General features: G+C 46.4%; 1 protein-coding gene across 3 annotated transcripts in view; it reads left to right on the top strand.

Annotated features, from left to right (window-relative positions):
- Nucleotides 1–25,706, top strand: part of LOC119434336 (putative aminopeptidase W07G4.4) — a 78,018-nt gene that overhangs the window by 30,713 nt on the left and 21,599 nt on the right. The gene's annotated exons all lie outside the window — the stretch shown is intronic.

The raw sequence follows: 25,706 nt of genomic DNA, 5'->3' as shown, positions 1-25,706 counted from the left end.
AGGGGTTCTGTAGGTCTATTCCTTTGATCATGTGTATATTTGGTCAGATTTACATAGGGCAGACTGGCCGGTGCCTCAACATGTGCCTGGGAGAGCACCAACATAGGTGTGACATAGGCCAACATAGGCATGAACATAGTGGACTTGAATGCATGAGAACTATGCCGGTAGCTCATGCAAATATTCTATAACGGCTGGTACTTAAATGTCTCGGGTTGCATTGGGTCATGCTTGCGTGTGTGTATGTGTTGCGTCTATGTACAAACGTTTTGTACACCAGCACTCCTATGCTTGTTTCCACGCCAAGTGATCAGATAGAAAATTTTCCAATTCCCGCTAGCAATCCACACACACTGCTGCTCTTTGTCGATTGGAAACGAATACAGCCAAAGTAGTTCACAACACGTACACCCACAGCTGAGCCATGTTGCTGTTTGTACAGCCAAGAGAAAATTTGGGCATACGGTAGTGGCTGCTACACCCAAAGGCTACACAGCGGTTCCTCAACGACTTTGTGTGAACTGATATTGCATAAACTTTTCGCACAACTAACATTTCCAAATCGTTTCGCAGCAAGTGATACAGTGTGTATTCCTGTGGTTCATTGCCAAGTGTTGTTAATTTTCTGTCCTTTCACCATGCAGGGTACACGTGCACTCGCTTCAAGACGACGACCCTCCACCTCAAAAAACAGCCTCTCCTCAAGACTAGCAGGAGATTAAATGAAAGGAAAATACCACATCCATAACCAAACAGATACTATGTGTTCCTTACATTTAACCTCCTTCTGTCTTTATGGAAGCGTGGTATATGCTCAATAAATGTTTTTATAAACTTTTTTTTGTTGAGAAATGTCTAATGTGCAGCATATGTACGGACCCACGTACATGTTGGATGTTGGAAAAAGTGCTGCACCTTAGCTTGGTATATGTATATCAAGCACCAAGGACACATGAGAAAATGTTGCCACACGTGGTGGCTAATTTTGTTTTAGGAATTCTATGAATGCCAGCAATCTAATGTATAAACTCCGTAGAGGCTCATTAGGAAGACATGACACGGTCACACGAAAACTGCTTTGGAGCACGCATTAGGAAGACATTTCATGCTCACAAGAAAAGCACTCATCAAGTATGCATCAGAACGACGGTGGCCAATATGTTTTAGAATGGCATTAGGAATACATCAGAATATTTCCGAAGAAACACATCAGAGACTCATTTGGCTGTAATGTCAAAAGTCATCAGACCTTCATGTGAAACTCATCTCATATTTTCTTAAGGGCATATCCCCTTAAGCAATGGCTCGTACTCCCGTAAACGCGGCTTCCCCATTACGACGTCAGAAGAGAAGTGAAATTCTACGCTGGAATTATTAGCTGCAACGCAGTCAGCTGTGGAAGCAGACAACGATGAACACGGGAGCAGTGACACGAGCGTGTTCCGAGCACGAGCACGAGCCAACGAGCCAGCTGCGGAAGATGACGACGACGCTCGATTCCATGCTGCTGATGATAAGTTTCTGTACACAGGCATGTGCTTCGCTTCGCTTTGAAAATAAAAGCGGCATCATGCATGGGAAAATGTAAAACTATTTAGATCTGTTTTTATTCCAAATCCGCTATTAGCCTTCTGTTTTAGATCAAAAGGACAGGAGTCCAGACCTTACGGACAGCACTAGCCGCGCCCACATGGGCGGACCCTCCGTGGTTGCTTATTGGCTATGGTAAGTTTTAGGCGGCTGAGTACGAGGTCACAGGATCCAATCCTGGTCAGGGCGGCCGCATATCGACGGGGGCGAAATGCTAAAACACGCGTGTACTTAGATTTAGGTGCATGTTAAGGAACTCCAGCTGCTTCATATTATTCCGGAGTCCCCCTATGGCGTGCCTTGTAATCAGATCGCACGTTTCAGCTTCGCTGGTTAACCATCTTCAGGGAGTGGAAGGGCCGACGAATTTTGTCAGTTAGTTGTCTGAGAGAAAAAAAACGCAGGTTGTGATAAACAGCCGTCTGTACCGAATGCAAATTCCAGGCCCGGAAAATAGCGACCAGTTTGTAAAAAAAAAGATCACCAGCCTTTGCCCTGTCGAGAAAATGGGGGTAAACGAAGCACGGTCGTGCATCCTTCTAATACCTTGTACATTTCCTTCGCTTTCGTGCAACTTTTCCTTCCATTGCGTTGTACGGTTCTCGGCTCATCGTTGTTGTCGCTTGAGTTCGATGTCTCGAGTTTGCTCGGCGGCGTGGCTAGCAGCATTCGCTCGCTATTGCTGCTTGCGAGTCCGCGAAATTGAATTGCTTCAAAATTAAATGTGTCCGTCACGCAAGACAATGAATGACTCATACTCCCTTAAGCAATAGCTGATACCGCCGTCCCCATTACGACGACAGAAGAGTAGTGAAATTCTCCGCTGGAATGATGAGCGGCAACGGAGCCAGTTGTGGCAGAAGACGACGACGCTCCAGCTAATGCTGAAGATGATACCGCGTGCGCGTACACCGACCCCGACACAAGTGAGCCTATTAAGCTTCCCTTAAAGGGATTCGCATAACAATAGAAATATATCTCCCTACCTTGGTTACATCCTCCAACGTAGCCCGGCCGCTGTAGTCAAAACTTGCAGCAGCGACTCCAAAAGTAAATGCTATGACAGCGTGGTACATTACCAAGTAATACTTAAAGGATAAGAGATTGATAAAACTACCAAAAGCCCTTCTTAATCACATATCTGCAGTTTGAAAGCAATAACGTTTATATATGCTGCTTGCATAATGCTAACATTTGAAAACTTGATTGATAGCAGAGGTCACAAACCAAAAACCGATTTCTCGCTGACGTCAGCAAGCATGCGCAGATCACGATGTAAACGTTTGCCTCAACACTCCGTCAAGTATTCTGACTCACGTGCACTGCGATAATTGGACAAGGCTTGCATTTTGTCGAAATAAATATAAAAGAAACATATTTAGTCACCCTAAGGTAACGACCACTTGCACGTAATGATTTTGGCATTTCAATGCTTAGTGCTACGAGCAAACGTTGTAGAAGTGAGTGTACGCTAATCGTCTTAACGGTGCCAGTGATATGGAATGCCTCGCTATGAGAAGACGCTTGCATATATTGGTTTCTTGCGCGACATGGAGTGAGGTGTATGCGAGAGCACGTTTAGGCAGGATAACCAAAGAGCAGTTTTATACATACGTCGGGTGCCAGTGAAACCACCAATTTTCGCATATACGCCGCAATGCGACACTAAAACCTCGTCTACGTGACTGAACCACGTGCGAGGACAGATATATTTCTCGGCATCCTTGGTTACGCTTTCTATGAGATATATTGCAACACATGCGCGGTTAACGCCTTAGGATTTCGTGACAAACCGTTGCTCTCGGAAGCAACAAGCCATGCGCTTTTCAGGATAAAGTTTTCTTTCGCAATTTGTATCTATCAGATAAAAGTATGCGTTTACTGTCGACAACGGAAAGGCATGTTGGCGGACCATAATATGCGCTTCATAGACTGGGCTTTCGGAATGTGAATCGCTTTTTTAACGGCGGAACTGTTTAAGCCGGAGGTTGACCCGTGTACCGTAGACCAGAAACTGCGCCTGGCAACGAAGTCACCGCGCGTTGCCTAGCAACCACTTGGCACAGCTGCGCCTCGCTTCGCCGCTGCTCCGCAACACCGCGCCGAGCTGCTACGACCGCGCACCTGCTCCATCAAGCCATGACGTCACTTCGCGTCGCCTAGCAACACCACATGTGCCTCGCTTCGCCTAGGCATGGTAGCACTTCGCCAAGCATTGCTTAAGCCTAGTTACACGCTTTGCCCATCCGGAATACCATGTCAAAGAATCAGGCGAGAAGAGGCGTCGTCGAGTCGAAGATCCCGAGTTTCGAGAACGAGAACGCGAGAGTCTGCGTTTGAGTACCCAGGGTCATCAGGATAGCGACCCTTCCAGCAGCTTAGCGTAACCCGAAAACCGCCGAATAGTGGGGGGACCAACCGAAATGGGAAATAAATGCATGAATAATCGTTTCTTGGCCTGGGCATCCTCTAGCTATACTGAATCGGGTCTAGCGAAACTGAGTCGAGTCTATACTGAGCCTGACCCAGCAAAACATACCGTTTCCAAGCAAAACTTGGCCGAGCCTAGCAAAGATCTGGCATAAGCTCGGTCGATCACAAGCTACCCTGTTTGCTCCAGCCTTGCACCACTTGTGCAAGCTGCGCTCATTTTTTTGTGGCTACATATGTTTCGCGATATCTTAGATACATATTTGGGTGAATTCTTGTCACTTCTTAATGAAGTGGTGCGTGATTGTTCGGAATTGTGCTTTGACTGTTTTTCTGACTTCTTTTTCTAAACGTAATGATGTGCCCCTATTTGGATATTTTCCTGATACTTAGATTGCAAAGTAGGGCCCTCGGAGACCAGTTAATTCCTTGACAAACCTGCACATTTTTTGAAATTTTATCTCTTAAATGCAGGAATTTTAGCATGTCTAAACTGGAATGTGGATTACGGGGGAGGCCATAGTGGTGGACTCGTGCTTATTCTGACCTCCTTGAGTTTTTAAGTTGCCCCAAAAGCACGGTGCACCAGTGCTTTTGCATTCCAGCCTTATCGAAAATGGCCACCGCGGCAAGTAGTAGAACTCACGACATCGAGGCACTCCTCAAGGAGCCGTTCTGTCACCTTTCCTATTTAACCTAGCAATGAAGTCGCTATAATCCAAACTCGACACGATACCCGGCCTGCGACACACACTCTACGCCGACGACATTACGCTTTTGAAGACCACGGGATCAGGCGGACAAGTCGAAGAGGCCCTGCAGAAGGCCGCCGACACGGTCGTCCAGCGCGTGACTGACGCGGGTTTTTATAGTGCTCCCAGAGCAAATCGATGGTACTAATACTTCGACCCCCAGACTGGCACAGAATAAAGAGGCCACTACCCATCATTAACATGCACGTCAATGACATGGCAATATCCCACGTAGATCACATGAGGGTCCTGGGCCTTTTTGTACAGAAGAATGACCGTAACATTACCATGGATCTTCTCACCATAGCGGTGAATCAAGCGGTACATCTAATCACCCGAGTGAGGGCATACAAGAAAGGCGTGAAGGATAAGGAGCTACTCCAAATGGTCCACGCCTTCGTAATCTCAAGGCTCACCTACGCCCATTCCTAACTACATCATCTCCCAACCGAAAGAGCACAACTGGACCGCCTCATTCACAAAGTGTACAAGGCGGCGCTGCGGCTCATCCGTACAACTCCTACCGGGGGCCTATCAAGCGTGGGGTTACACAGTACCCTGGAAGAACTTCTAGAAGCGCATTCACACGGCGCACATTCACCGACTACACGACCGGCCGAGCCGTTGGATCCTGGACCGAATCGGGCACAGAGTATCCCCAACGCGCAAAGATTCTGCCACCATTCCCCCGACATCAGAAAGAGATTCCTCATCAAGCCGCTGCCAAAGAACATGCTGGTAGGTCATCACGATGGCAGACGAAAAGATAAGAGCTCAAGCCCTGCACAAGGCCCATGGGTCGAACTCCGAAGCAGCATACGTCGACGCTACTCAATATTTCTCGCCAAATAACACGTACGCAATCAGCGTAAATACCGTTCCCAACATCAACAACCACAACGACAACAACCAATCTGCGCCCCGAGCAACACCAATAAGGATGGCCGGTGCTCTCCGTGCCCTCATCTCGGCGGCTGCCGAAGAGGTGGCCATTGCCCTCACTGCAGCGGCCCGATTTACCACCTTAATCAGTGACTCAAAGACCGCCATATCCAACTTTCCACGTGGAATCGTGGCCCCAACCACGCTGCAAATACTGCACCCCCTACTTTCCCCCAAACAACAAGATAGTAAAGAAGAACCCACCCCAATTGAATGGATATGGGCCCCGGCTTACGCAAGGAATCCGGGGAACAAGGCGGCCCATCAGTCTTCCCGAGAATTCGTCAACCGAGAGGTGGGCCCCGTCTCTAACCCGGGAGACCTGGTCAGCGAGCCACTGACCCCATACCACGATATTGCACAAAACTACCACCTAGAAAAACGGATAAAACCCACCCTTCATTCCAAGCTCACCAAGGGACAGGAATTCACCTGGCGCCGACTCGAAACGTACTCCTTTCCCAACCCACAAATATACACACACTTCTACCCTGACTTGACGAACCCACACTGCTCATTATGTGGGCCCACAGCCTCTTTAAATCACATTCTCTGGGACTGCAGGAAAGACCCCCCCCCCCCCCCCCCTACAGATCTCCTGGCCGCTCCCTCGCCTGAAGCCTGCGAAGCAATACCCTGGGACCCGAGCCTGGATGTTCAACTTCGGACCATAAAAAGAGCCGAGGAGGTGGCTGTAAGGCATCGCCTAGTAGCCACCCCTCACTAAGCCAAATTGACAAAACAAAGTTGTTTCCTCCTCCTCGAGCTCACCAACCGCTATAGCATTGAGTAGCCATGGCGAGTGCTTGCTTATTTTTCTGTACAAACATTTAAAATGCAGTCGTTGAAATTTAGGGTCTTTGAGAAACTGGAAGAGATTTTCCTGAAAGAGAACGTTTACATTGCTTATGCTGCTAGTTTTGAATCCTTAGTATTCTTATTGTGCGCGCCCGACCGGGCCGCAAGGCTCCGGGGGCAGGGGAGGGGGCGTGTTCAATCGTGGCGGCAGCGGCGGCCGCACGCGCCCGCCCGGGCCGCTGTATCTTGAAAGTCATCTGCGTCGGGGACACAGTCCAACGTGCGCTGTGCTTTCGCGGCTTAGTTCGCTTGATGCAAGATGCAGCGCGAAGGTCAATTCGCTCGGTGGTGCTGCTGCACTTCCTCACTCCAGTAGAGATGGGCAAAACGGCTCACTTCAGTGAGCGGCTCGGAACGGCTCAGCTCACTGAAATGAACCGGTTCATTTGAACCGGCTCACCTGTTCACTTAAACGTGTAACCTGTGTTATGCATACTCTATAGATATGTGGCTTTGAAAAAAAAACGATATATGCATAATAGCCGTGTTATTGTTATTTTCGCTATGTTTAGAGAATATTTTTACATATATTAAAAGCGTGAATTTTTAGTTGTAATCACGGTGAAAGAATAAGGAGAGGTGCTGACACTCTCCCCCCAACGCGCGCGAAAGCGCCGCTCGCTCGCGTCCAGATTATGTTCGGCTTGGTTGCAGCTGGTTCGGCGCCGTCGTAGAGGGCGCTGCGATATGCGGTCCCAGCCTCGGCGGGAAGGCGCGTGCTTCGCTGTCTTTGTGTGCTTTGTGCTTGCATGTGCAGCCGTGCTGTTTTGAAGGCACACTTTTTGTTCACGCGCCTTTCATCATCTTGTGATTGTGTATTGTCGCCACGGGCCCTCGACCAAGGTGGAAGCGGCCTTCTGAGAGTTTGAAATGGGTAGAAAGTGCTTCGTCACGAACTGCAATTCTGGATACCGAACTTGTGCGGAGCGTGTGCCTCTATTCAAAGTGCCGTCCGACAGCGGTGGTCTAGAGCAGTGCCGCCGTTTAAATCTGAGGGCAGACCGAACTCTAATGCCTACCGACCATGTTTGCGCCAAGCATTTTTCAGAGGATATGATATCGACGGCATATTACGCGGAGCTCGATAAAATGGTGCTACTTGACGCGCCAAAGAGCCCTGTTCTGTCTGAGTTCCTATCTTATTTCCGAACCGTCCGAAGAACCACACACGGTCAAATAAACCTCGAAAGCCGCTGTGGAAGAGAGAACCTCCTGTGTGCCACAAAAACTGTGTGCCACAGCAGTCTGTGCAAATTTTGCTGCATGTATAAGATATATACTGGGTGTCTTAACTATCATGCACCAAGATTTTAAAATATGAAAATGTCACATAGCTGGACAGAACCAAGGCAATGTTGTCTGTCGTCTCATGGAGATACTAAGATTATTTTTTGCATTCCGCCTTATTACATAATTATTTTCATAACTGATTAATCAACTTTTCTAATGCTAAAATTAGAAAAAAAAGTGTGAACGAGAGAATTGCACAGCAACATGAAAGATTCCCGATACAGTTTTTTGTTGCTCAATACGTGATACATAAAAGTGTTTTCCGAGCGTGAAAGAAACCCGCGAATAGACTCAAAATTGCCTCGAGGCACTTTGCATGTATTCGTGGGCTTCTTTCACGCTCGGAAAAATACTTCTACGTAGCGTGTATTGAGTAATAGGAAGCTGTATCGGGAGTCTTTCATGTTGCTCTACAATTTTCTCATTGAAACTTTTAATGTAAATATAATATTTGAGAAGTTAGTTAATAAATTAAAACTAATCATGTAATTAGGCCAAATGTAAAAAATAATCTCAGTATCTCCAAGGGACGGAAAACAACATTACCTTGGTTCTGTTCAGCTACGTGACATTTACATGTTTTTATATCTTTGTGCTGTTTTCTGCTGTTTTCTGCTGCTAATACTGCTGATAATACTGCTGTTTTCTGTGCAGATGTGTGCCTGATTTTCAAATTTGTGCCATCCTGGATACTGAATGTTTTTTTACAATGCGCGTGCGATGTATATTACACGCTTGCATGTTTTTATTCAACATTTTTCATTGTGAGAGTGTATGAGAGCGCGTAAGCTTCTGGGAAGGCTATCCTCTATTAAAATTATCGAGCTGCTTCATGCACATTTTTTAAAATTATTCTGTCTTTGCAAAATAAAAAATAAAAAGTCTATGAGATTGTTGTGTGCTGGGTATAAGTGTATTTGTGAACAGCTGTAGCATGCATTGTCCAATACGCTTACATTGGCACATTCTCATGTGCAATTTAAGAAAAAAGAAAGTCACCCCTTAGATCCTGCAAGAGTCACTCGCTCCCCAAACGACGAAATCCAAATGAATAATATACACTGTCTATGTTAAGTGGAATTGAAATAAAAAAGATTTTCACAAGTAAACTGTATTAGTGATATTGTAATCCAAGATAAAACGCCTGCCTTCGTCCCGCCTGATAAATTATCTTTGGATTTCTTTACATAGCTATGTGCTTGCTCATCATAGGTTCTAACCATGAACACCCACTTTGCTCTAGTGCGTTGCATATCGCAAGCTTGCGCCATTTCTTTTCTTATATTATATCGCGCCCACACTGAATTCGCGTGACGATGCTTCAACGGTTTTCTGAGTTTGAATTTTCCGATGCAGCCACTATTTTCTTCTGATCGAGGGGTAGCCCACGGGCTTGAATTCATTTTTTTATGCTTGTATGCATGACTAGATCGGCGGGAACGAAATGTGCGCGCGAGCGGAATGTGAGTGGGCGTTGAGTGCTGCCCGATCGATCCGTGTTCACGTCATTCACGCCCTGCACAATATACGTTCATGTTACCAAAGCATTAAGCCTGGTACACTTATCACCTTAATCTGAAATAACGAATTTCCTTCGCGCTTTGAGTTTTACTGGCGCCACTATGAACGAAAATTTAGCGGAGGCAGAGGAATGCCAAGCCGCCGCTGGCCGCGTCGCCATCTATCTTCTCGCAGCAGAGCTACTCGGTGCGCCCTCACGCGGCCGAACATAATCTGGACGCTCGCTCGCGCACAGTGTCAACACCTAAATATTCTTCCACCGTGGTTGTAATGAAACTTTATTTTCTGATATTGGGGATAAAATGCTTATGATATTGTGACAGGCTGAATGCGACGTACTTTTTTCAGAAAAAAAATATGTAACTTCATCGTCATTACAGAAGCTTGTCTGTTTTTGTGGTACTTTAAAATCAACTTTTGTCAAAATAAAAACACAAAATGATTGTACATTATGTTTCAACTTTATTCATTTATTCACATACGTATGTTCACTATAATATGAGTAAGCTGTAACGCCATGCAAAATGAATGTAGAAATCATTTCTTGAAGGAATATACAAAAATCATATGACCCGCCGTGGTTGCTCAGTGGCTATGGTGTTAGGCTGCTAAGCACGAGGTCGCGGGATCGAATCCCGGCCACGGCGGCCGCATTTCGATGGGGGCGAAATGCGAAAACACCCGTGTACCTAGATTTAGGTGCACGTTAAAGAACCCCAGGTAGTCCAAATTTCCCGAGTCCCCCACTACGGCCTGCCTCATAATCAGAACTGGTTTTGGCAGGTAAAACCCCATAATTTAATTTAATTTAAAAATCATACGAAAGATCCACAAAACTGCCGCACGTACCTTTCGTTTTTTTTTCTCTTGAGTGCACGCGCGATACTGGCGATCATGCCATCATACGCCAGGACAAAAAAAAAAGAAAAAAAAATGAAGTTCTATTACAACACAACAGATCATTAATTGGCCTCGTTTTAATGACGTGCTAATGATACACGCTCAGAAAATCCACTGAAGTGGATGTCATAGGCGACATTTTCATGACTACACTAATTAGCACAAATGAAGACCAGGAAGTAAACTGTGCGTTCACCCATTGTCTTTAAAGACACGGAACACCATCTTCGAAATGTTATTGGACCAGCGCACAATGTGCGATCGGTGAGAGTCGTGAGACATCGTTCGAGCAGCAGCAGGCAACGAACGGTACCATCCTTTTCCAATTAAAACTTCTTTACTTCTCCCCTCGGTGGCATCGGGTGCCACACCATAGGGCGCACAAAAAACCTACGGGACTGCTGCTCACACCACACACTGCGAGCGAGTACCAGTAGCGCGAGTCTGCCCACACCGGCCACCATTCGTCGGTCAGAAATCGAAAAACTCAGCAGAAGACCCAGCTCTGACGGAACGGTTCGGCACGGCTCATTCAAGGTGAGCGAACCGGCTTCCTCACTCTGAAAGAAACGCCGCTCACTTACTGAACCACGGCTCAATCGCTCTTCAAGAGAGCGGCTCAAAAGATCCGGCTCGTTCCTGAGCGCTTTCTAGGAACGGTTCCTCACGCTCACTGAACGAGAGAGAGCTCAGCCGGCTTCCTCTATCCAAAAGAACCGCCGCTCACTGATTGAACCACAGCTCCCTCACTCTTCAAAAGATAGGCGCGCTCCTGAGCGCTCAGGAGCGAGCCGGATCTCTTGAAGAGCGAGGGAGCCGTGGCGAAAAGAGCGGCTCGCTCTTGAGCGCAGCCGGATCTTTTGAGCAGCTCTTTTGAAGAGCGAGGGAGCCGTGGTTCAGTAAGTGAGCGGCGGTTCTTTCGTTCTTCAGCCGAAGGCGAGGGGGTGAAGGCGACTCTTGCGAGGAAGGGTGAGAGGGCAGTTGCTTTCTCGTACCGCTAATAGATGGCGCGGAAGTCGCACCCAGCAGAAGACACGGCTCTGACGGAACGCGAGAGAACCGGCTCCCTTTCTCCAAAATAACCGCCGCTCATTTTTACTGAACCGCCGCTCACTCGCTCTTTAAAAAGAGCCGCTCACAAGATCCGGCTCGCTCCTGAGCGACCCATCTCTACACTCCAGCGTTTTGACAGGGATTTTCCGCGGTCACCGAGTGAGATCTGTCAAGTTTGCTTGTGTGTGCATGACACCACGTTTGTTAATTTAATCAGTATGCCTATGCTTACAAGTTTACACCGCCGATAAAACTGCTATCCTTACATCATGTAGGTTTCCACTAATTTGCTATCGCAATTGATGCTTCGCCTTTTGGACGAAAGACTTTTATACTCCTGCAAGATAGTAATCGTATTAGGCAGCCATTTGTAAGCTCCAAAGCTGAATACTTGAAAGGTTGTTGTGACCTATCGGCGTGTCGCAGCCAATGCACTGTTTTATGGAAATTTCTGAGGCAATGCCTTTCCAACGAGAAAACGTGTAGGTCACGTAAGACGAAATAATATAAAGACATTAGTGTATAAAACAACATAAAATCGAAAGGAAAGAAGATCGGTGGCGGTGAGTTTCGAGCCTATGACCCCACACTCAGAAGCTAAACTGGGCTTAACACTCACGCTTGCCGACGGTCCATATGTCTAAACCGGATCAACGTGTGATACCACCGTTATAAAACAAATGCCAAAGGAGAACAGTTTCTATGAAGGCTTTCTTGAAAATTTTGGTGATGGTGGAATAAAAGCCATCTCTAGGAGAACTTGTAGGGCCGACTTGTAGCATTGCAGACATCAGGATTATTGCCAAACCCGCTACATCGTCGATGCGTTACGGTGGTCGGGACTCGTGGGATGTATTGGGGCGTTTCTTCACCGACCGAAATGCCACGGATATCTGAAGGCTCATGCGTTTCACGTCGCGCAACACATGAGCGGTGAGTGATTGATAAGGATGATAAGGAGTGATGAGAGGTTATATGGGCCTCATCACAGTTGATAATTGTTCGACGCAGTATGATAATGTGCTAAAGAGCGATAGGGACTTATATTGGGCGGAGCAATTCAGATAAGGTAAAAAGTGCTGATAAGGTTGATGAAGAGCCTATCAAGTCCGAAAAGTATGATAAGCACCGATAAGAGTAATTAAGAATTAGATTATATCCGATAAGGTTAATAAAGATTGAGTTGATAAACATTGATATGAGTTGATAAAGATTGAATCTATTGCGATAAGGTTTATACCAACCGACAATCGTTGATAAGGCTCGGATCGAGTCCGATCAGATTAATAACAACAAAAAGGGGTGATAAAGGTCGTACCTAGTCTAATAAGGTTTATAACGCCCCATAAGGGTTGATAACGTTCATGCCAGTCCGACCAAGTTACATAACACTGATAATGACACCGGGCTGCGTGGAGATGAGCAAGGGGCACAATGATTCCACGTACTTGGACAACTCCCAGAGGATTTGTCCAAGCACACCTACGGAAAGGGCGCGAACGACGTCGTGGACGCTGCATTGATCTCGACGGTGCGAAGACTTGTGGTGGTGGCGCTTGTGTAAGGTCCGCAACACCTTCGCTGTACATTCACTCTCACAGGGTGTAATGGAGGCGGAGATTTTTCACTGTCAAACTAGTTTTGCATCTCTGCTTGATAAGGTCATGCGCTGACATCACACTGATACGGCTGTTCGTATACATAGCCACGGCGTTCTTTTGTCACCGTAGACTTACTTCTCTGTGCTGACACACAGAGCTTCGTTCAACGGAGAATAGTTTTGCTAATGATAATGGATAGCAGCAGCACACGCTGACACGTATATTTTGCAGTGCGTCATTAAAGTCAAGTAGTATTCCTGCATATTCCATTGCTACTGGGCGAAAGATTGGCAACTTCTTTCGGAGAGAGGCGGTCTGAAAGATGAACACGTCAGGCCATGACGTGCGTGTGAGGGGTTACTCAGACTGGGGCGACTCAGACGATTTATAACTGCAAAAATAATTCAGTACAATGTTCCTGCACCAGTACAGCACTCAGAACGTTTAATCTTTATGACATCTGCTTGGGGCCATCAGTAGCTTAAGCTAGCGCTCGGAGCAAGTGAGTTAGGCTAAGAGAGGGCGATGATTGCAGCAGCAAAGACGTTGGCGGCGTTTCATGAAGAGATAAAACAGTTAGAAGTCATTCTATCTGTAAAATAGCGCCATTTAATTACAATACGAGCATATCCATGGATGCTTTGAATAATCTATTATTGAACACCAGTGAAGGCGTTATGGCCCGCCAGCTAATTTGGGCAAGCCAATTTTTTTCTAACTCGAGAGAGGAAGGAAAAGGAGAGGCGGAAGGGAGCTGAGCTGCTGAGCACTATCGGGGCGCGCACGTGGTTAAGGGATGGTCGCGCGCCCTCCGTTCCAAAGTGCTTGCTTTGATGGCTCCAGCCGATAACCCCACATTCAACGTCCAAAAAAAAAGAAAAAAGAACTTGGAAAAGCTTCGCCTTTAAGATTGGAACGCGATAGCATTATTGGACGCCGCTGACGCTGACACCGTATTTTCTGCGACATGAGGCCCAATCAAAACGAATTAGCAGGTGAAGTCCCAATTCGACCTGCCTTAGGGAGCCTACATGCAAGCGCTGTTTTAAAACAGCGCTTGCATATAGGCTCCCTAACCTGCCTAGGATGCGAGCGTCATCAGGATATCATTTTCGCAAGTAAAGTACCCGAACGCGTGGCTGTAGGTCTGGTAGAAATGCTGGAAAAGGAGTTTGTGTTGGAGCTCCCTCGTAGCAGAATTAGGTTTTCTCGTACATTCAAATTACAATCCGACGCCGATTGGTAAACGATCCGACGGCGAATCCGACGCCGAAGGGTAAAGTCGTGCTTTACCATTTTTCTGACGGATTTCACTGTGAGAAATTCAATTTTTGTTCACCAAAACCTTGCACCACGTGGAGGGCCTGCGCGGTCGGAGTGGTTGGGGATTATTTTCTCCGCGGCATGCCGACATCGCACGCCAGTTGCCGACGCCGGATTTTATGCGACAAGGGGCTCTTAACGCTATCGCGTTAAAAGGTCCTACAAGGTCTCCTCAGCACGAATATGTCTGGAAGGAAAGAATAATAGACGTGGCAGAGCTTTTTGAAGTTGCTCGGGAAAGATTAATGATCAAATATCAAAGTATCGCCTGCTCGTTTAGACTGAAGACGTCGCAATGCCCGTTTGTTTACAAGCAGGCAGCTCTGTACTAACTATCTGATGCTCTTGAACGAAGATCTGTCCTTACTGATCCGGCTGCTTCAAATCATTAAGTTTTGGAAACGTTCATGGCTGACACGTTACTTGAAATGCTACCGTACAGAGCCACATGGACGATTCCCCCACACTGCCTGCGAGCACAGCTTCTATTGGTGCTTTGCAGCGATCGTGGGCGCACAGAATATTTTCAGTAATCGCGCAGGCATTGCACGACAGGTTTATTCTCAAATAACGAACAGTAGCCACGTTCCTTCGAGTACGGCTGGTTATTTTAAATCATTGGAAAGAACCTCTTACATTCGTTCAGTTTACCGTAGGAAATATTTCGTACAGATGGCATTCTATCAGAGTGTGACAGTTTTAACCTGCCAAGAACCCTTTTATAAAATACGTAGCATGTCTGTTGAAGGAAGTGAGGAAAGAGTGGAGAAGGAAAGCCAGGGAGGTTAACCAGTTCAGCACAACCGGTTTGCTACCCTACACATGGGAGCGGGATGAGGGGGAATGAAAGATGGGGAGGAGAGAGAGAGCACATAACGTACACAGCACACACATCGTCAGTCACAGTCTGTTGAGACGCCCGTGGCCTCATTTTACCATATGCATACAACTCGTCGCGTGATGAAACGGCCAGCTACTCACCCTCTTACCTTCTCTTTGGACACCATTCTTTATTACCCTCTGACACCTTGCCCCCTTCTGATCCGGCCTCCCCGTCCACGACTTCCTATGCGCTAGATGCGCTGCACAGTAGCTGCGCTCGGTTCTCCTCATCGCAGACCGCACAAAAGTCCACTTACAATCGTCGACACCGGGATACCGATTTTCCACCGGGCTCTCTTGTCCGTCTCTGGCTCCCATCTCGTCATGTCGGCCTCTGTGAAAAGTTAATGTCGCGGTACGTCGGGTCCTACCGCGTGCTGCGCCAGGTGACTCCTGTCAGCTATGAGATAACTCCCACGGCATCCACCTCATCGACTGTCACACCACGAGGTGACATAGTACATGTTTCCCGCCTCAAGCGTTACAACTGTGATAACCCTTTTTGACCACAACAAGCACCGGGACGGTGATTCAGCGGCCGGGGATAATGCCACGAGCAATGGTGAATACAAAGACGTTGTAGTGGGGCTGGGTCAGAGGCTATCCTGTCGGACTGAAAAGCCTGCTGAGCCTTGCGCGCTTAGTGCAGTATTGACTACACAAGTGCTAGCCGTTTACTGTACAGTAAATACTCTCCATAACAAAATGTACCCGATGTTCTAGTTAACAATAAGAGAGAGAAATGGAGCTTGCCAGGCCATATAGGGCAGATAAATGGAGGACCATTGGAGTTACAAAACAAGTGACAAAGAAGGAAAGCGCAGTCGAAGATGGCAGAAAATGAGATGGGGTGATGAAATTAAGAAATTGTAAAGGAACATATTTCAGCATGTTGGTTATTCATCGTGAAACAACTAGCATAGCGCAGTAAGCACAAGCGACAAAGCGATACAGGACAAGCGCTTCTAGCGCTTTTCCTGTCTCGACATGTATATATATATATATATATATATATGTATATATATATAGAGAGAGAAAGAGAGCCTCAATACAGCCAAAGTGGACACAAACTGCTAATCACACAATGACTCATAAGCTACATTATCTACTTTGATGCCTGCAGCACGCTATCTATACCACTGTGGTGCCTGCAACTAATCCAAGCCCTTCTGTAATTCCCGGTATAAAAAAAAACGGAGATGTCATCATTCTCCCTCATATAAACCGTTCTTTCATTCATGCATGAGAAGCACAGACAACGCATCCAAGTTTATAAGGACGGTTCTGTCTCCTCCAAAATTTCAGCTGGAGCTGTGACAATTCCCGCGAAATCTGTCACCATCCATTTCAACATGTATCACATTACATCATTGACGGCTGCAGAACTCTCAGCTATCGCTGCTGCTCTGGAGTTTATTGGTACCAAATTATTACGGTCGTGGTCCATCTTTCGTGACTCGAAGGCAGCTCTCAAGTGCCTGCTGTCCCATTTCAACCACGGACCTAACGTACAATTAGTCGCAAACATCTGACTACTTCACCATCAAGCAACTGACATAGGGCACAACATCATCTACCAGTGGATACCGGGTCACTGCGGAATTTCGGGAAATCGCAGTGCGGATGACGCTGCCCGATCGGCCCACGATGGTGCCCATATTATATTAATACTACTGCCGACAACAGATGCAGCCATAAAGATTCGCTCCCTCGCACGCGAGCTCACAGATACTCTCTGGAACACCAGTGAATTCATCAACGCACGCCTCCACAGATTGGATCCACGTTTGCAACGGCATGTTCCACCAGGGTTGCCATCAGCGGAAGCAACCCTTCTGTGCCACGTGCGGCTCGGCCTGGCATTAACGAACGCCTATCCTTCCGTATTTGAATGGCCGACAGCCCTGCTTGCGACTACGGTGGCTGCGAGTAGACGATAAAGCATTTCCTCTGTGACTGTCCCAGTTTCAATGAGGTAAGAAAAATGCTTGCGACGACGCTCGAAAACTGGACGAACGCCTCTTCCCAGAGTAAAAAGTTCTAGGACACAGGTCCAGACGGGTTTCGGTACTCAAGGCCTTAAGGGCTCTGCTGAAATTCTTAAGGGCTTGTGAATTGAGCGACTGGCTTTAAACGTTCTAGCGCGTAGCGTCGCGTTATTGTGTGAATTTTTCTTAACTTAATTTTTTATTTGTTTCTTCTATCACCTTTTATTCCCTTTTACCCTTTCCGCAGCACAGGGTAGCCTGCCGGCACTTGCACTGGCTAACCTCCTTGTCTTTCCTTCCCTTTCCGTCCCTCCCTCTTGATGGGAAATAAATTTGTAAATCTTTTATCCAACAACCTCACAACTAAAGATTGTCTGTGGTTCTGTTCGCTAAAGAAAACCTACATGTCATCTTTTTGCAGTGATATGATAGTTGTATATCAAATATGTACAATGGAATTTATATCTATATAATCAAGGTAAATTCTAGGATAGACATTTCAAGTACACCTCAGGCAATGTACTGAAACTGGGGGTCAACCTTATGGAACAAGACAAATTGTGGCCATGAATATAAATAAATTCTATTCAACTCACATGCAATGCCAGGTTAACGTATTAGGGCAACATATTGAAGTAGATCTTGTTTCAGAGTACAACGACTCCATTAGGTCGAAGAAAACGAATATCCTGTACACTTGTTTCCTTGTGTTTCCCTCACTACCCAACCAGCAGCGGCAAAAGACATGGTTTGTACACATAGGTGTGCCGGGAAAAAATGTTTCTGCAGTGTACAAAAGCGGTTTTACTCATGTATCAGTTTTTTTTTTTTCGTAGCCTTAACTAAGTTACTCTATGGCTACATGTTTCCAGGACAACGTCATTGTTTCGTTTCACTTCTTTTTTCCCACCTTCTTGAATTCTCCAAACCCTTTTGTTTAATAATTTTAGAGAACTTGCAGTTTTCTAGTATTTCATGCGCACCCTGCTTTACCTAGCCATTTTAATGGGTTCCCTTGTTAGTGTGAGGAACATCAAATGTCCAATCTGCATAATTCAATACCCTGGACTATGCCATTTTTTTAACTTTGTATTTCTCTCTGTCTCTCATCAAATTACAAAGATTTTTCTGTAGCTACTTCAACGTGGACGGTATATTTTACATGCATATGTGTTCATGCATCCTGGGAAGTTCACGTTACTTTTCTTGAATGATCGACGCAGCGCAAGACAAATAGTGCAGGCAAGTCGTGGAGGCTATTGTCGGTCTAAATCCTGTCTACCATGCTTGTCGTCAATAATAGAGATTAAATGTGTCTTCCCATGATAAACCCTCCTCTGCACTCTGGTTAACCACGTTCGTGATGCTCGGAGATCAAGGCTTTAAGTTCCGTCGCTGCCGTTGGATTCTGTGGAAGAAGGAAATAGGCAAAAATATTAGCCTTTGCCAATCGGTCGTGTATAATACTGCCGCTCGGTATGTTATTATAATTGATGGCTTGGGTAATGTCGGCACTGTTAAAAGCAGAAAAAGTCGTCCTTGTGGGTTTAGAAAGGAATATGTTTCTTATCTCTTGAAGAATGATCTGGTGCAGCTGGCCGAGAACTTGCACACGCATGAATGTGTTTAAAATTTTGCTTGAATATAATGAACTCACAACTTTCAATAAAAAAAAGCTGCGTAGTCAATAAAGTACAAAGAAAAGAAACTATCGTAGCTGTCATGTTTCTCTTTATTAGAGGAAGCCGAAAGCCTAAAACAAAAAACTGTGGGCAATTTCGCGAGTAATACGTGCCTAACATTTCTTGCTGGTTTTGGATGCCATCGCGTACACACACAACTTAGCACTTCGACTATATTTTTTGTTTATTTTTGTTCATGGGCTTTCTGTACTGGCACCATAATTTATAGGTCCAACTCATTATACTGGTATAATTTTATAGAAAAATCGCAACGGTTCAGTTGAACAGGAAATATATTATTACTGGGGTGTTATAAATCAAATGCCTGTACATTTCCGTGTGCGTTTTTTATTTTTTAATGAGTTTTGCTTAGTGCTTTTCCCGAACTGTAGGCGTTGACACTGAGCCACCGCTAAGCATAAGCAAATTCCTCTCAGTTTGTGTGTTTTGCTAGTTTCCTTAGTTCATCTCATGTTATTCATTCTTTATGCATGGCTCTATGCACTCGCGACTTCGGTTTCTGTGATCATCTGTCGTTGTTCGCCTTCTAGTGGTATTATTTTCTTCTCATATAAAACAACTCCTATTACTGCAGCACACTAAATCGCTTCACTACAATGCCTGCATTTGAGAATGGCAATTTATATGTGAAAGGAGACAGTGCTTCATGGCCATTTTACACAGATGGCCACTGGCACATGCACACGAGGTGGAAGAACGCAAACTACCCAGCGGAAAGCGCAGCAAAAGTACGTGGCGTTCGGTATACCTCTCATTTCTCAGCCATAATAAAAGCACGCACCTAATACGTTTGATGCTGAACTGCTAACCGCACATGGCGAAATTCTTTGCTGTGGCCATAGGCATCGAAGTTGACTAGTGCATATAAGCCCATATTTCGCTGAATCGATCCTCAGAAATAGTCATCTTCGTATAAGAAGTTGAAAATATATTCGGGCGGTATTAGTGCAAGTATGACAATCTGATTATGAGGCACGCTTCAGTAGGAGACTCCGGATAAATGTTGACCTCCTGGGGTTCTTTAACGGGCACGCAATGCATGATAGCGGGCATTTTTGCATTTCGCCTTCATCGAAATGCGACCGCTGTGGCGGGGATTTGATCCCGAGACCTTGTACTTAGCAGCGCAATGCCATAGCCACTAAGCCGCGACGGGAAATGCTATAAGAAATAGAGATCCTCAGTCAGCCTTCGTAACTGCTTTGAACAGGCAGTAAAGTTAGGTGCCTTGAGACATGTCAATTGCAATGCTTTTCGGCTTCCAGCGCAGCTTTTACGTGCAAGCGTACATGCCCCGTCTACACTCTAAGAACAGTTGCACCCTTGGGGCGTATTTTTGCCACAGAACATAATCGTCATCTGACTTGCGTGGCTTTCCTTTCTTTAACGCTGTGCGCCGGCACTTCTCGGTCACGAACGACAAAAGCGTTATCAGCGTGGACACAGCGTTCTCGACAGGAAAGTAGCAAGTGCAGAGTTTTCAAGATAGGAAGCGCAAGCAAGACAGATGACGATTATTGTTGTGTGGCAAAAATGCACCCCAAAGGGTGCAACTGTTCTTAGAGTGTATGAACCGGCGATATGAAGTCGGAGGCCGCCGAGCTGGGAGAGAGAAGCGAGCTCCTTAGGGGGAGGGTGCCTGGAGGGGGAGGGGAGGTGCGCACGGCAGTGGAATGGGGGAAGGAGGCGGAGCGTCGCTGAGGAGGAGGAGGTAGGCGGAGGTGCGCTGGGTTAACCTCTTCAGGGAGTTGCTCTGGACTACGTGTGCGCTACGGATTTACCAGGTTCGTCTGGTGATTCAGAGGCCGAGCGCCGAGCCAAAAGGACGGAGCAGCTGCGCAAGCGCGGCAGGTCGAGCGCCAGTCGACCAACCCCGAAATCGTCAGCAAGCGCCGAGCACGAGCTGAACCAGACTGGCAAAAGGCGCGGGCGAGGGGTGCCCAGCAGACTCCCGAAGAACGTGCTAGGCGGCTTGCGACAATGCGGATGTGTCCGGCAAGACAGCATAGCTTAGAAACTCCGGAACAGCACCTATACGCTTGCACGTGACCCGCCTGTCGCAGAAACGAGACGAGACAGCTGCGTTCGATGCGAACGAAATCAAGATTCTTCTTTTTCTTTTCTTTATTGCTTTTCTTAGCGCGCGCGCCTTTGGAGCCCGCCGTCTTCTTCTTTCTCGTCTTGTCCACTCTCATGAGTTTCAATAGCTTCCGGCCGCGAAAAGTTTCCTTCTCATCAGTGGAAGCAACCTTCGAGTGTGTATAGGTGTTGAACAGGTCTCCGAACGAGTTTTCCTTTGGATTTTAAGAGACAGGAGCGCGGTTTCCCGTCGACTCCAGAATATACTTCAATGACCTTAGCCAGGTTCCAGAAGGATCTAGGAGCACGTGCACCGATCAAAACGATATCTCCTTGGTTCACTGTCATTTCTTGCTTTCTTGCGTTACACTGCTCTGTCAGTTCTTTCAGATATTCCTTGTTCCATCTCTTCCGCCAATCTTTCGTAATTTTTTGCTTATTTCTCCACATTTCTTCTATGCTGATCTTTTTTTCACTTTCTGTACTGTCTTTGATCCTATGCTTTCCACCTATTATATCAGCCGGCACAATAGGTAGAGGTTCATCTGGTTCGCTGTATACATAGGTCAACGGTCTGTTATTAAGGGCAGCTTCAACTTCAGTTGTTAGTGTTTGCATCTCTTCTCTTGATAACAGTCTTTTCCCAATAACTTTCCTAATTGTTGATTTCATGCTTCGTACCATTCTTTCATAAAAGCCTCCCCACCAAGGCGCTTGTTCTGCGATATACTTCCATTTGATTTGATCCCCTTGGCTTGCTCTTTTGGAGACTTCTTTCTGTAGTTCCTTTATCATACGATTGATGTCTCTGTTGGCCTTCTTGAACGTCCTTGCGTTGTCACTATAACTGATGCAACATAGCCCTCTTCTCGCAGTAAATCTTCGGAATGCATGTAAGAATGCTTCTGTTGTCGTGTTGTCCACAACTTCGAGATGTACAGCTCGTGTGGTAGCACATACAAATATTGCAACATACTGTGTTGTAGTACCTTTCATAGCGTCCTTTATAAGTAATGGACCCGCGAATTCCACACCGATCTCTTCAAATGGTTTTCGCTCGTTGACTCTGTCAGCAGTAAGTGGAGCTGTTTCTTGGTGCAGCGGTCTGACGTCAAATCGTTGACACTGGTGCCCCTTGAATTCTTGAATCACTTCCTCTTGTGTCTCTGTCTTGGTTTCTTTCTCAGGGCACTTTATGTCTAGAGTTTCAATACCCTTGAAATGGCTGAGCTCTGTCTGTATCTCAGAGTTATCCACGTTGACGTTAAGTACCATAACGGTTGACTTCTCCATTATTGTTGCTGATATCCTAGCGTGACCCTGTATTGTCCAGCCGAATATGGTTTCTGCTGCTGTCAAGCTTTCTTCTAGTCTTCGGATCCCACCTGTCATTACTTGCCAATACTGGTCTGATCCAATAAGTATTCCGATTTCCATGCATGTTGTGCCTTTACATGAACCGTCAGCCAGCTTGAATCCGTCCTCTTCATACTTCTTTTGCAGTGAAATAGGCAGGAACGGTAATCTTTCTTTTGAAATTATGTCTACCTCCAGTGCGTCCAGTACCACTTCTCCACTACTGGAGATACTTTTCAGTTTAACTTCAACTGAATTCATGACTCTTTCATTTTGACCTCCTCCGAATGAGCCTATCGTGAGTCTTTCTTTTCCTTTAACCTTACAGCCAAGTTTCTGAGATAGGCTTTTCAGTATGAATGATCTTTGGCTGCCAGTATCCAGTAGAACACGACAATAGCATGACCGCCTTTTACCTTCTGCTAATGCAACTGCAGTCTGCAAAAATACACTTGATGAGTTGTTCATAAACTGGCATGTAGATGTTTTCTCTTCTTGATTTTCACTTTCACCAAGAGTAGATGTTGTACACTGTGCTGTCAGTTCTTTGCTTCGGCACATAGACGTCGCATGCCATTTTCGACATATCTTGCACCTAATGTTTGCCTTACATATTTTAGCAGTATGGCGAGGCCTGGTACAGCGGAAACATCTGTTTGCCTCTCTGAGCTTCATTTTCCTGTCTTCATAAGGCATTGTTTTCCTACAATCATCAGTGTAATGAGTGGTATTCTCGCAAAATATGCAAAACTTTGTAGCTGTACTTTGAAAATTAACAGTCCTTGTATGCTGCTTACTCTCAGTCCTGTGGCTGTAGCTTTCTCTCCTTTCTGTTGACAATTCCTCTCTGCACTCTACTTGATCTTCTATGTATTTCATCAAGCGCCTAAGAATATCTTCTTGACGTAAAGCCACATTGTGATCTCGTGATGAAGATCCACTGATCGCTTCTCTTTGTTTTAACTGGAATCCAATGTACATATCCACTGGCAAAGCTCTTTTCAGGATCGGAAGCAACATCGATGCATAGGACTCGCTTTTCAATCCTAAGGATTCCAGTCCACGTATGTGCACTTGCACCTTTTGTGACAGCTTTCTTAAACCGTCATGGTCGTTGCAGCTCGCTACTGTATTCAAGTTAGTTAGTTCTTTCATATGCATTTCTACCAGCACGTCCTCTCTTCCGTACTTCTGCTTGAGTAGATCAATGGCTTTCCCATAGTTACTGTCACAAAACTGTAGTCCCTCCACGGCAGCTGCCGCTTCTCCGGTTAGTGATGACAGAAGGTATGTAAATTTCTGATTTTCGTTCAAGTCGTTTCTTTCGTGTACAGCTGTTTCAAATTGCCGCCAAAATCTCTGCCATTTCATTTTGTCGCCGTCAAACTTCATTAGTTCTAGCTTCGGTAGCTTCACTGTTGTTGCTTGCTGAGATTGTCTAGTTTCGCCATTGAAATTGGTTTGCTCCCTCACTGTTTGCCGTACTTCTTGCCGAGAAAGGTACGCGTTGATGTTGTGCAGAGCACTTATTATCTTTAGCTCGTACTCATTTGTTTTCGCAAACTCCGAGTCAGCTGTTTCGGGCGTTATGAACTGCTCCATCTGCTCGTCCGCTTTCTTTAGCGAGTCTGCAATACCTTTAATCTGGCTGGCTATCAGCGACATCGCTGTAGGATCTTGATTCTCCTCCAGTTTCTTTTCAGCATCGCTCACTAGATTTGTTATTTGCGTCCTCAGCGTTTTTCGCTTCTTCAAAATCACTTCTCTGTTCATCTTGAATAACTGAGGTAACTGCTGGTCGCTTACAGATTCTAGCGGCGAGACGTCATCCGAATCTTGGTCGCCCTCTGTGTCCGTGCCGCTCCTTGCCGTCGATGTCTCGTCTCGCTGCCGTTGGTTCGCTCTCGGGCCTCCTCTTCGTCCGTCTTCTGTGGCCAGTCCGTCGTTCTGGTAGTCCGTGGCCAGTCGGAAGAGGAGTAGCCGCTAAATCCTGGTCACGGCACCATGTCGCAGAAACGAGACGAGACAGCTGCGTTCGATGCGAACGAAATCAAGATTCTTCTTTTTCTTTTCTTTATTGCTTTTCTTAGCGCGTGCGCCTTTGGAGCCCGCCGTCTTCTTCTTTCTCGTCTTGTCCACTCTCATGAGTTTCAATAGCTTCCGGCCGCAGTACTACATTAAAAAGTGCACGCTTGGATCATTGAAGTCACTTACCTGCAAGCAATTTGCTGGTTTTAAAAAAAAGAAAAAAAAAAACTTGGCTGAGATATTCACAGCTGCGTATGCTATACCCGGGGACTGCGTTATTACACCATTTCACCATGCCCGAGGGGTGGTTCAGGACCCCTTTAACTCCCTCAGCAATTTGGCCATTATGGACGCCTTTCTTACTGTTTTAGTTTTTATTAGTTATTGCAGTTAGCACGAGTTAAGTTGTAGACTCGGTTTGAACGGTGAATTAAATTTTATGCGTATGTGTCAAATGACCCATTGAGCGAAATGTAGCTCCACTAACGTGAAACCTGGGGAGGGGCGAAGCATGCTGCAGGTATGCACCGCTAATGGGCTCATACTGCCTTAAGCAATGGCTCATAACCCCGTTAACGCGGTCTCCCCATTACGACGACAGAAGAGAAGTGAAATTCTACGCTGGAATGATGAGCTTCATCGCAGCCAGCTGTGGAAGACGACGAACGCGGGAGCAGTGGCACGCGCGCGTGCCGAGCGCGAGCGCGAGCCACTTGCTTACCGTGGCTACGACAGGAGACGCCGACAGCCGGGGCGCATAAGGTGCGAAAAGTTCACTGGGATTACTCGTCAATCGTAAGTTCCCAGCGAATTCCCAAGTCCGTTGGCGGGCTAGTTGGTTGGGATTCACGATAACACCGTGGAGCGCGACAGGACGAGGACAGAGAAGCACTGTGTGTGTGCGTGTAAAATTATTCTCTGTCCTCGTCCTGTCGCGCTGCACCGTGTTGTCGTCCATTTCCACGTTTTTTGTTAGGGCCAGCAGCCCGACGCTCGTAAAGCACATGCTCGCCTGCACGCGTTGTATAACTAATGTTCTCTTACACATGTAGGCACTGCAGAGTTCACGGAGCCTGTCTCCTATCATTGGGTCGCACTTGATTTTGCGCTGGTAACACGCAATCACGCATGCACGCGTTGATTCGTAATTGTCCTTCATTCCATTCGGTTGCCGTTTCGCGCATATTAACCTTTGCTCCTCAACTCCCTGTCTTCGATGTCATCTTCGTCTTCAAGCTTCTTCTCGCCCTAACAAACGTCCTACCGGTGGCACGTGCCTACGAACGAACGCATGGCGAGGAATGCGTTCGAAGCAGCCATTTTATCTTCATTGCCGCGTAAGTACGCCGTATATGCCGTGCGTCGGTATCCCCAGAGCCCAGTATAGTGGCAGTCCCAACGTATATACCA

Source organism: Dermacentor silvarum, chromosome 1 (assembly GCF_013339745.2).
Source record: "Dermacentor silvarum isolate Dsil-2018 chromosome 1, BIME_Dsil_1.4, whole genome shotgun sequence".
In the NCBI taxonomy this organism is placed as follows: Eukaryota; Metazoa; Arthropoda; class Arachnida; order Ixodida; family Ixodidae; genus Dermacentor; species Dermacentor silvarum.
This window is presented reverse-complemented; position numbering and strand designations above follow the sequence as displayed.